At 41.2% G+C, this 15,755-nt stretch overlaps 1 protein-coding gene across 7 annotated transcripts in view; it reads left to right on the forward strand.

Annotated features, from left to right (window-relative positions):
• Positions 1–15,755, forward strand: part of RXRG (retinoid X receptor gamma) — a 198,291-nt gene that overhangs the window by 136,560 nt on the left and 45,976 nt on the right. The window lies entirely within an intron of this gene.

Here is a 15,755-nt window from a genome sequence, read left to right on the forward strand (position 1 = left end):
TGAGGTTGCAGTTAAAAAAAAATAGCCAGAGGCTGGGTCATGGAGACCTCGAAGATTCAGTTACAGGAAGATAATTTATTTCTCAGTGCAATGATAAATCTTTAAATGACTTTAAGCATGGGAGTAATATGATCAAATTTATGTTTATAAATACTCTTCTGATTATTTTGTGGCTAATGGAATGGAGGTCTTAGCAGTAGAAACAGAAAAGAAGTTAAAAGGTTTTTACAGAAGTGTAGGCAAAAGAAGGTGATAGAACAAGGTAGATACATCAGAGATAGAGAAAAGTGATAGGATCAAATTGTGGATGAGAAATAAGGAACTAGAGGGAAGTGGCTTCATTAATGACTCTTAGATTTCTGGCCTGCATAACCAGGGTGGGTCGAGATACCATCTGGGGATGGCAGACTCTGGGAAAACCAGGTTTAGAGGGAAGATCATGAGTTTAGTTGGGTAATGTTAGGTGTGAGATGGTTATGAGACATCCAAGTGTGAATGTCTAGTGGGCCTCTTGACACTTGGATCTGGAGAGACTTATGCCAAGAAGGCCAAATGAGCATGATTCAGGTAGGGAAGGGAATGGCCAGTTGTTCTGAGTGACATCATGCTGGCAAATAAACATAGATAAAATTTATTCAAGTTTGAAACAAAGAGATTTTTTTATGACCTTGGAAAGAGTGGTCCTATTAGAGTGATGGACCTAGAGGGCAGGCTGTGTGGACTGAGAAGGAAGTGGACTGAGAAGGAAGTAGAAGGTGGGTATGAGGATTGCCTCAACAACCCTTTCAAGAGTAGCTGGGAAGGGAAAGAGAGGGCAGCTACTAAAGGAAAGTGTCACATAACACAGATTTACATGTCAAAATTATTTATTAGGCTGTATACTCCAGAGGGCGGGAACCATTTCTTCAACTTCTTTCGGTCCTCTGGGCCAGCAGAGTACCTGGTGAATGACAGTTCATTAAATCATATTTATTGAACCTATTGGAAAATATGAATCCTTAACAAAGAGGACCATTCTACTGTGCTATAGCAGGTAGAGCTGCCTCAATGCTTAACACCCCCTGCTGTTTTTAAGGTTAATGTCAGGTCCAGATAACTTCAGATTGTTGACAGCCATAGCTTGCATAAGTTATCCTTATCAGCTTGACCCTTTGGGGGTTAAGCTGCTGAAGGTTCTGCTTGGGAAAAGTCAAAAGGATCCAGTGGATGTCTTGGTTAACTCTAGTGACTAGTTTTAGGGTTGAACTGTTCTCTCAAAATAATAGCTGTAGACCTTCCTTATATGTATTGAGCACCTACTATGTATTTATCACTGTGTCATGTATTTTTGTATGTTTTAAAATCTGATTTTCACAGTTATTGTCCATATTTCTTAGACGGGAGCATGAAAGGTCAGAGAGGATAAGTATATTTCTGATATGGTTTGGCTGTGTCCCTACTCAAATCTCATCTTGAATTGTAACTCCCACAATTCCCATGTGTCATGGGAGGTACCCAATGGAAGTTAATTGAATCATGTGGGGGAGGTGTCTTTCCTGTGATGTTCTTGTGATAGTGGATAAGTCTCACAAGATCTGATGGCTTTAAAAATGGGAGTTTCCCTGCATAAGCTCTCTTTGCCTGCTGCCATCCACGTAAGATGTGACTCGCTCTTCCTTGCCTTCTGTCACGATTGTGAGGCCTCCCTAGCCATGTGGAATCGTAAGCCCATTAAACCTCTTTCTCTTGTAAATTGCTTGGTCTTGGATATGTCCTTATCAACAGCCTGAAAAATGGACTAATACAGTTTCCTAAGGTCAGATATGTTGTACAGAGCTGAGTCAGGATTTGAATCCAGGTCTTCTGATTTCACTGGGCATACACTTTTATAAAGGTTAGAAAATTAGCAGTATAGACGAGGACCAAGACAAGTTTTATTAGTCCAAAAATCTTTGGTATATCTTTTCAGTGACTTTTGAAGGACATGAAAAGCAGATAATTAAATGATCAGGGGTGGGAGGGAGCATAGAAGAGAGGAGGAGGAGGAGGGGCAACTGAAGAGTTTGATTCTTTGATGGGATAAGACGTCTCATGTAATTCAGGTGAGTGGGCCTCTGAGGGGCTGTACCCAGGATGCTCATAAAATGTTGGTTTTGTGCTCCAGCCTTTTTTAATCTTTAATAAATTATGTTGTGTATGTTTAAGACACAGAACATGATGTTTTAGGATACATATAGATAGTAAAAAGTTTCTATAGTAAAGCAAAGTATATATTCATTATCTCACATAGTAACCCATTTTTTTGTGGCCACATTGGCTAAAATCTATTAATTTAGCATGAGTCCTATAGGCAGTACAATTTTATTACCTACAGTACTCATGTTGTACATGAGGATCTCAGGACCTCTAGATGTGTCATCCTACATATCTGTCACATCTCCCCTGTCTCCCCTGTCTGCACCCCACCTCTGCTAACCACTGTTTTGTTCTCTCTGTATATTTGAATTTTTTTTTTTTTTTTTAGATTCCGCATATAAGTGAGAGCATGCAATATTTTTCTTTCTTTGTCTGGCTTATTTTACTTAGCATAATGTCCTCTGGGGCATTCATGTTGTGTCAAAAGGCAAGAGCTCAATCTTTTTTAGGGCTGAATAGTATTCCATTGTATGTATGTACCACAATTTTTTGTTTGTTTGTTTGTTTTTTCAGACTGAGTCTTGCTTTGGTTCCCAGGCTGGAGCACAGTGGCATGATCTCAGCTCACTGCAACCTCCATCTCCCAGGTTCAAGCAATTCTCTGCCTCAGCCTCCCAGTAGCAGGGATTACAGGCATGAGCCACTGCGCTCGGCCTGTACCACAGTTTTTTATCCATTTTTCCGTCAAAGGACGCTTAGGTTGTTTCCATATCTTGGCTATTATGAATATGATATTGTGATATGATATTGTGAATATGGCTCGGCTTCAATGAACATGACGGTGCAGACATCTTTACAAGGCAATGATTTCATTTCCTTTGCATATATTTCTGGAGGAGGAATTGTTAGGCCACGTGATAGTTCTATTTTTAAGTTCTTTAGAAAGTTCTATAATGGCTGTTTTCTGTAATGGCTGTACCAGTCTACATTCCCGCCAGTAGTAGACAAGAGCTCCCTTCCTCCACACCCTTGCTAACATTTGTCGTCTTTGGACTTTTTGACAATATTTGGCTCCAATCTCATGGCTTTTTCAGGGAGGTGAGGATTCCAGGCTATTTTTGTTTGTTTGGTTTATTATTCGTCAGTTGCTTTATGAAATAGAATGTATGGCGGAAATGGACTGTGACTTGTGATATGCCAATGGCAAAAACAAACAAGTCAACAGACTAAAGAATGTTTTTGTTTAAGATTTATAAATACTTTGATTGTTTTTCTCATTGTGAAGGTAATACATGGTCATAGAGAATTTGTTAAACTATTGAATTCTGCAAAAGAAAATAAAAATCACTTCAAGGTTGTATGGCCTAAAGTTCAACATTGTTCATATTCTGCTATATTTCTTTCCAGACTAAAGAATGTTTTTGAAAAATCCAAAGCTACATGAAACTTACATAAAATATTGAAAGGAATGATGGGCAGTTCTCTTTTTCTTTCTGTAGGCACATTTGACCTTACACTAATGAAGGAAAGAGTCTAGTTTTCCTTTAAAAGGCCATAGAAAGAGAATATGTACAGCCACCTAGGACACTACCTTCCTGTGGACCCTATAGCCTGGAAGTCAGGAAGCTCTTTCAGTCTCCTAATCTAAATTCCTCCTCTTTTTTAATACCCATCTCCTTTAGTCCTGGCAGCAGTAGAAACATCTATGCAATAAACACACAAAATAGTCACACTCAACTTGCCGTTGAGGCAGCTAATATTTACCAAAACAAGCTTAAGCCAAAATATAAAACCAAGAAGGAACTAAACTGTCTTCATTACTGTGATTGGCTTAGGATCTCAGTTATAACTGAGGAAATAGCAGGAGGTAAAAACAAAAGCAAAGGTCAACTAGAGGACATTTAGTGACCACATGAGGAGGAAGCTCTTTTAATAACAGAATCATAAAAAAAGTGTTCGTGAACAGATGTGCTTCTCTCTAAAAAATCCCAAAGCTGTCACAGCTGGCTGGTGGCAAGCTGGGACCAGAACCCAAGCTCTCAGACTCTCTGGCAGAAACTAATGTGGATAAGTGCCCAGTCCAGTGTCTGAAACATAGAAGCACTCATTAGGCATGTTTTCTTTTTCCTTTCCTCTGCCCCATCTAATGTGCACCAACTCCCTGCCGCCCTTTTTAAAAAAATTTTTATTTTTGAGACAAAGCCTCACTCTGTTGCCAGACTGGAGTGCAGTGCAGTGGTGCGATCTTGGCTCACTACAACCTCTGCCTCCTGGTTCAAATGATTCTCCTGCCTCAGCCTCCCGAGTAGCTGGGACTACAGGCGTGTCCTACTACCCAGCTAATTTTTGTATTTTTAGTAGAGGCGGGATTTCACCATGTTGGCCAGGATGGTCTCTATCTCCTGACCTTGTGATCTGCCTGCCTCGGCCTCCCAAAGTGCTGGGATTACAGGCATGAGCCACTGTGCCTGGCCGCACCAACACCCTTCTAAGTTGTACAGTATACTCTCAGACCAGTGATATTTAATAAGGTTATGAAGTTTCATGGCATGGACATTGGCATTGGCATTGATGTCTTCATAGTGCATACATTTCCTGGTTCTCCACATTGGTAGGACTTATGGAAAACATCTTTGATCACAAGGCTGTTTCAAACAGTTATGAGAGAACTTATTAAAATAATCCGTCAGTGAATACAAGAAACTTGGGTTTCTAATTTTTTTTTAATCACGACCTGGTTTTATCCAGATTTTGCATGTGTTTATGTATTTAAAAAGCCATGGGGGCTATCAGCTTAAGTACATGGGGATCTAAAATTGCAGTAGCACTCCGAAATCAGGAAATGTTCGAGAAACCCCCATAGTAGGGCCCAGACAGGAGAGGACACCCTGAAAGACAGGAACCAACAACAATACTGTTTGTTCATTCCCTCTGGTGCTGACTCTGTCTATCCACATTTGCGTTTTCCTCCACTCCCATCCTGCATGCCTCCCCACCCCCTTTTCCCATCTGCAGGATCCCTATTCTTATCAAAAGCTGCTCCTCTTCTCCAGATCATGTAATGCCCGTTACCATAGCACCCGGGTACTTCACGTTATTAAGACAATCTCTTTATTAGTAAGGCAGCTCCTCCCAGGAAGCCAGGAGACTTGGAGCCCATTTGACAAGATGATGAACCTGTGTCTTGGAGGCTTAGAGATTTATCAGGGGGTCAGGACAGGCAGAATCAGCGAGCTTGGACCTCATGCTGTACTCCTGGCCTGCGCCTCACTGCTTAGAGAGGGACTGAGACTCTCACAGCCATATTTCATTCTGTCGCCTTTTTCCTTTTCATCGTGCACTCACAATAATTATACATGTTGTTACACTTCATGTTTTACAAAAGGCTTTCAGATACATCCCTTCTTTCAATCCTCACAATTTCCCTGTGAACTAAAAATTTTATGCTCATTTTAAAGGCTAAAGAAACTGGAAACTGATGTTTAGAGGGCCCTGGCTACTCAAGATCATATAGACACTCAGGGTAAATCTGGGTCTCAAGACCAGATCCTGTACTGTCTCTACAACCACTTCTCTAATCCTAGACAAGCAGACAGATTGAAAGATAGATAGGCAGACAGAGAGACAGACAACCCTATACTTTTTGCAGAAGGAGTACTCAGTAATTATCTGTTGATTTGTTGGACTAAATGTGTCTTCTTTTGAATCAAATGTGTTTCTACTGACTCCCCATCATAGGCATTAGATTACTCACCCATTAGAGAGACAGATAACCCTATACTTTTTGCAGAAGGAGTACTCAGTAATTACCTGTTGATTTGTTGGACTAAATGTGTCTTCTTTTGAATCAAATGTGTTTCTACTGACTCCCTTTCATAGGCATTAGATTACTCACCCATTAGAGGAATAGGCTTAACAACTATTTTTTTGAGCACCTACTATGGACAAGGCACTGTTGAAAGTGTTGGGGGGATACAAAGGCTGTTCTATATCACCTATATTCTTAAAGACAGTGAAGAGTAGATGAGACATACACTGCACACAAAGCTATAATCAGATGCAGAGTGTGATAAATGCTATTCATTTATTCACCAAATATCTATTGCCCATCAACTGTTAATATGTTCCAGGCACTGGGAATTCAATGGTGAATAAAAGAGGTGTGGCCTTGTCCTCATGGCGCTTCCTATTGTGGAGGAAGGCAGATGTTAAACCTGGTTAGACAGTTAATTTAATTATAATTGTGATATGTGCTGGAGAGGAAGATTGCATGTACAGTAAGAAACTGATGTGGAAACACAGGTGCCAACTTTGGCCAGGATGGAAGGATGTGGGGCACAGCTGGGAAAGGTTCCCACAGAGGAGACTTTGATCCAGAGAGGTGGGAAGACATGCCTGGCCCCCAAGAAGGAAACTGGGCTCCCTGTCTCATTATAATTAAGCCAAACCCTTGGTGTGGAAGCTGAACATCAGCTAAAATGCAAAAGCAAAAGACATGAGTAATGAGTTTTTAGTAGCAGAAGGCTAAGTGATACCAGTCTGTGAATATGCTTCACAATGAGAAAACTCAGAGGTTACACAGCTTAGTAGCTAGTCGTAGATCAGAAATAGAGGTACATGATGCTGTGGACTTGGGGGTGGGGATGAGAGATCAAGAGCAAGGAGAGACAGAGAAAGAGATGCACAGGACAGAGAAGAGAGAGAGAGGGAAAGCAAGATAGAAAGAGACAGTGATTACCTAGTTAGAAAGGATTAGGGAGAGGAACATTCAGGATGCCCAGAAAAGGATGGGATGGGATTCATCTGAAATGGTGGGTAGTGGGGGAGATGGTATCCCGGGATAGGAAAGCAGTTTGAGCAAAACCTGGGAAAAAGGAATGTGCAAAAAGTGTATAGGAGAGTACTTGTTTACTTTTCTAGACACTGAAATGTACTCGTTGAAGTGAGGGCTAAAGGGCATGGAGAAATGAGATGAAACCCAGTGTAGATATCTCTGTAGACAAAGGAGAAGCCATTAAAAGTCTTTGGTTCAAGAGCCCAGCATAGTGGCCTGTACCCAGAGGCTGAGGTGGAGTGGTTGGGCTACAGGCATATGCCACTGTACGTAGATTGCAAGAGCCCAGGAGTGCAAGGCTGTGATCACACCAGTGCACTTCAGGTTGGGCGATAGATCGAGACCCTATTTCTAAAAAGGGGAAAAAGGTCTTTGGTTCTAGGAGTCCCATCAGAGCTGTGCGTTAGGAGGATTAATCTGTCAGAAGTGCACAGGATGGGATGGGTGGGTGAGGTAAGGAGGAAGGGTGGCGGCCCATCCACCTCCCTCACAGCGTCTTCCTGGTCTATCACTGACAAAACAGTCAATAAATGGAAGTTTAAAAATAGTCCTCTGCCCACCCTCTCACAGAAAAAGGGTGATTCATTTTTAGTGCTGATCATTATTGCTTTTCTTAATTACCAGGCAGGACTGATCCCTCACTCAAGTGTGGAGAGGGCATATCCCTGTCCCTCAGTCAGGAAGCAATGGCTGTTCAAGAACTACTTATTGAATTTCCTCCCTTTTTGCTTTTGCCTTTGATGGCCTGAGGTCCTTGGAAGCTCTCTTCATCTGCCAGGCTGTCAAGAAATCTCCTCCGTCGCCATTGCCATGTCCACCTATGCTTTCACACCCTTTCAGTCTTGGCTGGCTGAGGCCTGCCAAGGATCTGGACCACAGGTGTCTGTGCAGGACCAAGTGGCCTCCTGTGGAAGGGAGTGGGGGTTCAACATCAGCCTCACACATAGGCTTTGATTTGGCGTCAGAAAGGCTCTGACCCCTAAATATCTGTCTCAGCCTGCTGATGTGTCTGAAATTCCACCATAAGAGTCGCTAATGTTTGAGCCATATCAGAAATAGCGTAGCATCCTCAACAGCTGCTTGTGGGTGAAGTCACAGGCAGCCAGAAAAGCCTTCCTCTCTGCCAAAGAATTGGTTTCTAATCTTGACTCCACTACTAATAACTGTGACTTTGGAAATTGGACTAAAATGGCATTAATATCAACTCCTCAGAGTAACCAGAAGGAATCAACAAATAACCTCTGATGCTGTCATGTGGCATACTAAGTTCAGACTTCGCTTTCTGCAGATACAATTCTCTAAGGCTGTGATTCTCACATCATGCTCATGAGAATCCCCCATGGAGCTTGTTAAATGGACATATGTCCAGGCACACTGAAGCCCCAGATTCTGATTCAGAGGGTGGGACAGGTCCCAGAAGTCTGTGTGTTTAGCCACCTTCCAGATGAGTCTGATGTAGATGGTGCCTGGAGGCTTGGAGTCACCCTGCTGCAGGTGGAATGTCTCAGACCCCATCTTTCTCTGATTCCCATGGATGCTACTCTATGGTTGATACCAGCCAAACTGGGTCTAGTACCTCTTCAAAGCCTAATGTAATAATACACTGAATACAGAGCTTTCTCAAACTCTGATATTGCTAAACATTCTGATTTTGTCCTTCTCTACCTGCACGCCCTGCCCAACCTTTTCCTCAATCAACTGTTTCTCTACCTACAGCTATGTCTATTCATTTTCACTACTGGACAGAGTTATCCAAATCCTGGTGGTTAGCGTGGCTCTCTCTCAATTCCTTCCAAAACTACATGCCTTCTGGCCTTTTGGTATTAGCTGCCTGGAAATAGGGGTGGTTACAGAAAGGATTATGCAGTGTTTGGCTTTCAGCAGTAAGAAAACTATGTCTCTATTGAACATCTACTCAAAAGGCCTTCCCTGCTACAGAGGAAATCATTCTGGCAGTGTAAATTCTCATGTCCTAAAATCCAATATCCTTTCTGAGTGTAGCCTTCTTGAATTTTGCTGTAACAATATTTTATACACATTTATGAATGAGGTACAAAAGCATATTGTAAATTATCAGGTGTTACATATGTAGACAGTTTCATTATTTAGTTTATGTAATTGCAAGACCTTCCAATGATGTAAATGCCTTAGAACAGAACAAGGTCGGTTTTGTCTAAGGCCTACCTTGTGACATCTACATGCTTTGCTCAGTAGATCTTTGGAGGAAATCACATAGTGGCTTTTCCTGCCATACAAAACCTATTCCCAAGAGCTCTTAAATGAAAACCAAGTCAAATAATAGACATTTGCCCTTATGTAAATATAGTTCTACAAGTGGTGGGGACCTTTGAGTTGTGCTGAGGTTGATGGTGAGGCTCCTGATGTCCCTGTCTGCCCCACCCTGCTCAGCTGCCAGCAATGATAATCTGCCTCCTGCAGTCACTGGATGGTATATTTAGAGCCTCTCCCCAAGAGTAAGTGGGATCTGAAAATAGACTGCTTTGCCTGAGTGTGATTGGGTTGCAGCCTCCAAATCTACACCTGAATACATGAATACATGTAGCCAGTAGCCAGTACACAGTGGTTCTTAATACAGGTCCGTTCAACAAAATCTAAGTGTCAGTGACTTGGTCTCAGAAGCTGGGCTGTATTTTCACATTTCCTCCTCTCTCTCTCAGGGACTTGAACAGACTTTCCTGAGCTCTCATGCTGACATCTACTTCTTTGGCTGGGAATCCTTGGATCTCGACCCAGTCTAGATTAGAGTGTCCCACATTTGCACTGCTGTCCCCTCTTTAGAGGGGACCAGATGTTTTCCCCTGGTCTCTGCCCTATTCTTCTCTCAGTGTGGTCACAGTTGCTTTGTATTCTGAGAGCTCCCATGTGCGATGCAGCTGTGGTTGAGTTGTGTATGACAGGGAAGGTTTTGTGATCATCATTTGGCTGGGAACCAAGAGATAGAGGCATCTATGCAATGGTTCCTTCTACCTTGGAAATTTTGTAATAGTGTTACCTAGTTTGGAGTTAAGGGTAATTATGCTACTCGTAACTCATAGCCTACAGCTCCATAAGAGCAGGGATAGAGTCTGCCCTGTTCATTGTAGTAATCTCAGCATTCATTCAATAAGCATTCATTAGGCACTTAGTGCGTACAAATCAAAATGCTACATTCTTTGACAATATAAAGGTGAATAAAACATTGTGCCTGAACTCAGAAGAAGATTCCAGTTTAACAATTAGTTTTGAAAGTAAGGGAAATTAAATTAGTGCTGTAATAAAGATGTAAGCATTTTTGGAGAGAGCAGTGAAAGTATTAACTGTAAGGGAAGACTTGACAGAGGGACTGGCCTTTAATGAGTAAGATTTTGACAGCAGAGGCAAAGTGGTGGGAGCATGCCATGCTGAGGACACAGTGCCCGGAAACCTCAAGTCAGTATATGCTATGTCTACACAGCAGATGGCCATAGCCACCACATCTCCCGCTAAGCAAGAGCTTCTTGGGTTCATAAGCCCCAATTGTGCGTACTAGCAGATGGGCAAAGTGGATCTTATTAGTTCCTTGGAATTATCCGGGAAACAGTTTCTCATTTTGTGCTGATGGGTTTTTCTTAGCTTGTTATGAGAATGTTCTCATGTAAGTCAATGGTTCACAAACTCATCTGCACATTAGAATCACTGGGGTTCTTTTGATAGTTCCAAAACCCAGACCACAATCCCACATTAATTAAATAATCTCTGTAGGTGAACAAGGGTATGAGTAATTTTTTAAGCTTCCTGGATGATTCCAACTTGCAGGCAAATTTGGGAATCATTTTCTTAAGGCAAACTCAGTCAATTGGTTTCACCAGTGTCTTGAGCAATTAGCTATGATGCAAACTTACAGTTGGTTCCTAAGCTGTGGGTGACATATTTTAGATATAATTTGTGCCTTTGAACAGGCCTTTTGGAAATGGCCGTGTTTTGAATGATAGACGAAACTGTTCTAATTTAAAGCTAATCGTCAATTTTTCTGATTTAGGTGCCTTATTTCCATCATCAGAGGGTCTTAGTCATCAAGACTGATGTATTGCACTAGTGCTAGCATTGAGCCTGTCCACACAGGAGTCTGTTTCCAGGAAAAGGACTTCATGAAAATGAAAATCGGGCTGTTAAAAATTGTTGGAACCTAGGAATGGGAATACTCATTTCCTCATGCCCAGTGCCCTGGAGTTGACATCAGGACATCTCAGCATAATCAACAAACTTTTATTCTTTCATGCATCATGCATTTACTGGGTTTCTCCTATGAGTTAGGTTCTGGTATTAAAGGCTTTAGGAGCTACAAAAATGACTCAAACTCGGTTACTAGTCATCTAGTAATAGGGTTTTTCAGGTGCAGTCATGATAATCATACAAGAAGGAAAATATTGAGAGACACAAGAGTGGTGAGTTACTGAGGGAGGGGGTGTCACAGAAAAATGGTGAGTAATCTGTCTGACCAGCAAGTGAAGGTGAGGCAAAGCCAGGAGTTGATTGACATGGACATGTCAAGCAAAGAATCATGGGTGAGAAAATGCAACAATGGAATTCACTGTGGGGTAGGAATGTTCAGAGCTCCCATGTTATGACCAGACCATGGTCGGACCTCCCATGTTAGGTGGTTCAGATCTCCCATGTTAGATGGCCCGACCATGTTAGATGGCTCATGTTCGATGGCCAGACCATCTAACCTGGGAGATCTGATCACTGTTACCCCCCAGCTTCTCGTATGCACTGACTTCATTCTCTCCTCAGGGCTGTTAGATCTATTGTTCTCTGTGATCTACCCTCTCCTCATCCTCCTGCTTTCTTCCCCAGACTGGATCCTACTCATCCTTTAGATCTGAATGTAACTGTCATTTTCTCAAAGAAATCTGCTCTGACCTTCCAATTGATGTGAGATTCCCCTCCTGTAGTCTTTCATCTCATCCAATTATTTTCCTTCATAGCTCTTATCATGGTTTATGCTGGAATATATGTTTCTATGACTATTTGTTTAATATCCGTCTCCTCTATCAGGCTGCATAAGCTCCATGAAGTCAGGGACTATACCTATCTTTTCCGTTCTTACATCCCCACTGGTTGTCGGACAGTAAGCTCTCAGTAAGTGTTGGCTGAATGATAAGTGAATATATGATTAACAGCAAAGAAAAAAAAAAACTATGTATAGGAGGAACCCCATCCCCATTAACACAAGCATAGATAGGAAGCATATCATTAATGAGAGAAGGATTGTGATCTTGAGAAAGACATATGACTAGATGTCAGAGTTGGCACCTGGCTTTTATGCTCATTTCTTTCACTACCTAGTTGTGAGACGAGATCCAAAATCCAATTTGTCCAAGCAACTGTCTTTCCTTCTCTGATTTCATAGTCTTAGTCTCAAATTGCCCATTTATAAAACTGGGGTAACAAAGCTGTCCTATTTAAGTCTAATATTGGGGATAACACATTGAAACTTAATATACTATTAATCAGGTATTACAAAAATATAAAAATATTAATACATAATATTAGTATAGAGATATTTGCATCTAAATTCTATATCTAATGTTCGTTGGCCATTGTCAAATGAATGAGTTTGGGTTTATGTTTGTATTTGCTGCAAAATACTATTTTATATCACCATGGGTCTAAAGAAAAAAAAGAAGAGCAAATGTAAAGCTATATTCTTTGATTACCAGGGTGAACATAAAATATTATTGGCTGAATTTGGGTCAAACAGTCAAACATACTAGTCAAAATGCATGCTCTTTTCATTTACTCAAAGGCACTAATGGCTTTGGTAAAAGCAGAACATATTATTTAAGAGCACTAGATAATTAGCCTTGACAAGAAGTAGGCCAAGAATTCCTGTGAATGAATTAGCTAATTCCTTCTATAGACGTTGAGCATTTGGTCTTTCACTTGACATCCTAATGAGAGTTCAGTAACAGCTGGAGACACTATAGTGACTGAAGTCAGTGGAGTTGTTTGGGAAGGGCTTAGATTAGAAATACCAGCCACTTAGGATAACATTGTCATATCAATAATGGTCTTAGGGAAGACACAATGATGTCAAGCCAAAAAAAAAAAAGTGGGTTAAAAAGAAAAACCACATTCATATTTATTGAACTTTAGGCAAAGTGTGTGGTTTGTTATGGGATATTAAGCCATATGGAAGGTATCATAAGAAAAGCATACTGGGGTACTGTTTGGTATCTTGTTTTTGACATATTTAATTATGTCAAGCATTTTTGATACAAAAATATTTGTTGAGCACCTACTGTGTGTTTTAGCACTTAGGTGAGAAAACAAAAACACATAATACATTATCACTATATTGGAAGAGTTAACAATCATGAAGATAAGACACATTCAAAGGAAAGATAACCATTCCTTTCCATTGCACTGGGGGTGCCATAAGGCCATACATGCTAAGTATCACTTGAAGACATTGGACTATAAGTTTTGTCAGGCCTAGGCTAGGGAGACATCTTTGTGGATAAGTGTGGTCATAGTGGGAACTAAGATAGAATTTGAATGACAGGCAAGAATTTTAGAGATGAGAAAATAAATGGGCATGAACAATGAACTATGTATTAGTTCTTTTCATGTTGCTGTAACGAAATACCTGAGGCTGGGTAATTTATAGAGAAAAAAGGTTTAATTGGCTCACAGTTCTGTAGGCTGTTCAAAAAGTACGGTGTCAGTGTCTGTTCAGCTCCTGGTGAGGCCCAGGAGGCTTTCAATCATGGCAGAAGGCAGAGGAAGAGCCTGGGTGTCACATGGTGAGAGAGGGATCAAGACAGCAGAGGGGGAGGTCCCAAACTCTTAAACAACTAGATCTCCTGTGAGGTAACTGAGCAAGAACTCACCCATAACCAAAAGGATGGCATTAAGACATCCGTGAGGGATCCACTCCCATGATCTAATACCTCCCACTAGGCCCCACCTCCAGCGTTAGGGATCACGTTTCAACATGGGAGCTGGAGAGGAAAAACATCCTAATTATATCAAACTGGAAGTTGGAAGTGCCACTCCCTTTCTCTGACAGTTCCTTCTGACCTGGCTGTAGGTGCATGAACATACCGTGCCCCTACAGCCAGATCAGAAGCAACTGTCAGAGAAAGGGAGGAAAGAAAATCAGGAACATATTAATTCTTCACATTTGTTTTACAAAGCAATTGTAGAGAACTTTGCAATGTAAAAATGAGCTCCTGCCCAACTCTTATCACATATGAGCCACAAAACCAAAACTAAATCTGGAAACCTCAGTGAGGCAGGCAGCATGGATGTTTTTCCCAGAGAGTGTGTATCCTGGGCCTTGCGATTACTGCCCCAAAGCACTTTCCTCTCCATAGAGCTCATCTGATAGGGTGAGACACCTCTCAAACGGTGAGGCTTTTCCATGCCAGGTTAGGATTTGGTTTTTCTTCTGTGAGGAAAAGAAATTGACAATGTACTGAACTTAAGAAAATGTAAAGAATAATAACAAAGAAAAAAAAATGTAAAGAAAGAGTCTGCCATAAGCCACCAACAGATCATCTTGACAATGACCTTGGAGAAGTCTGTAGACTGTGCTTTTTAAAGAACGGTTTTGAGTACTTGAGAACTTGGAAATACCTTTGCAAACACAGGTTCACCAAAAAGCCAGTTTAAGTAACTCATTTCCTTCTCTAACATGCATACAATAGAAAACTGTAGCTTGTCAGACACTTGCTTCAGATACCACTATGGAGAAAATAGACAATTACGGAATGAGTGATGGATTAGTTTGCATTCAGTTTTAAAGTTGAAGGCAATACTGGAATTCAAGTAGCTCTGCTCCATAATTTTACAAATGAGAAAAGGGAGAGGAGCCATGAAGTGATTTGCTTAAGGTTACATCCTCTACCTCCTCGACCTCCTCCTCCTCCCCATCATCAGCATCAAATTAGATTACATGTATTGAGCATTTAGTATTTAACTGGTATATTTCAAGTGCTTAACATGTGTTGACTCATTTAATCCTCACGGTAACCCTATAAGGTAACTGAGGCTCAGGGAGATTTAGTCATTTGCCGGTATCATGAGGCTGTAAGCAATAAAATGGGGATTTGTACCCAGCAAGGTTGGCTTGTAAGTTGGTGCCTTTACTATACATACAGCCTTTCAAGGCCATATAACTAGTAAGTAGCAGGGTAAGCTGTCTAAGGTAATAATGAATCGACTTTCTGGTAATATAAGATGTTGTCATTGCTGTGTGCATGTCAACATTTTTATCGGTGAGTTGAATAAGATATAAAAAAGCAGTTCATCAGATTTTCAGAAGTCATGAAATAGGGGTATGAATAAGAAATACTTTGGACAACAGAAGTAGGATCCCAAAAGATTTGGGATGAAGAATGAAGCCAAAAAATTTTAACTTCAGAGCAATATAGGAAGCATTTCATACAGGTCCCCAAACCAATTGCCTGAGGATGGCATGAAGAATGTGCATGAGAGAACACCAGTTGGGGGAGGTAGGAGTGGGGAGATTTTTATCAAGTTAGTTCTACATGAATTAACACGAAGAGTTGCTCAGCTAATGGCCAGTGAGCAAATGATTCTCCTGTACCCGACATTACTTATATCCACTGGACCTTCATCCCAGCATCAGTCAAGGCAGCTCTGGGCTCTCCAAAGCTCTTTACAGGAATGGCCGGGATCTTTCTTCCTCCTTTCTAACATGTTTTTGCTCTGATTCCTCATTTTGGCCTCCTCCTTTGTCATCGTGACTTTGTTCCTGCCTCTGGCCTTTTATTCTACATTTTTGTTTTGGCTTCTC

This window comes from Saimiri boliviensis, chromosome 19 (genome assembly GCF_048565385.1).
Source record: "Saimiri boliviensis isolate mSaiBol1 chromosome 19, mSaiBol1.pri, whole genome shotgun sequence".
NCBI lineage: Eukaryota > Metazoa > Chordata > Mammalia > Primates > Cebidae > Saimiri > Saimiri boliviensis.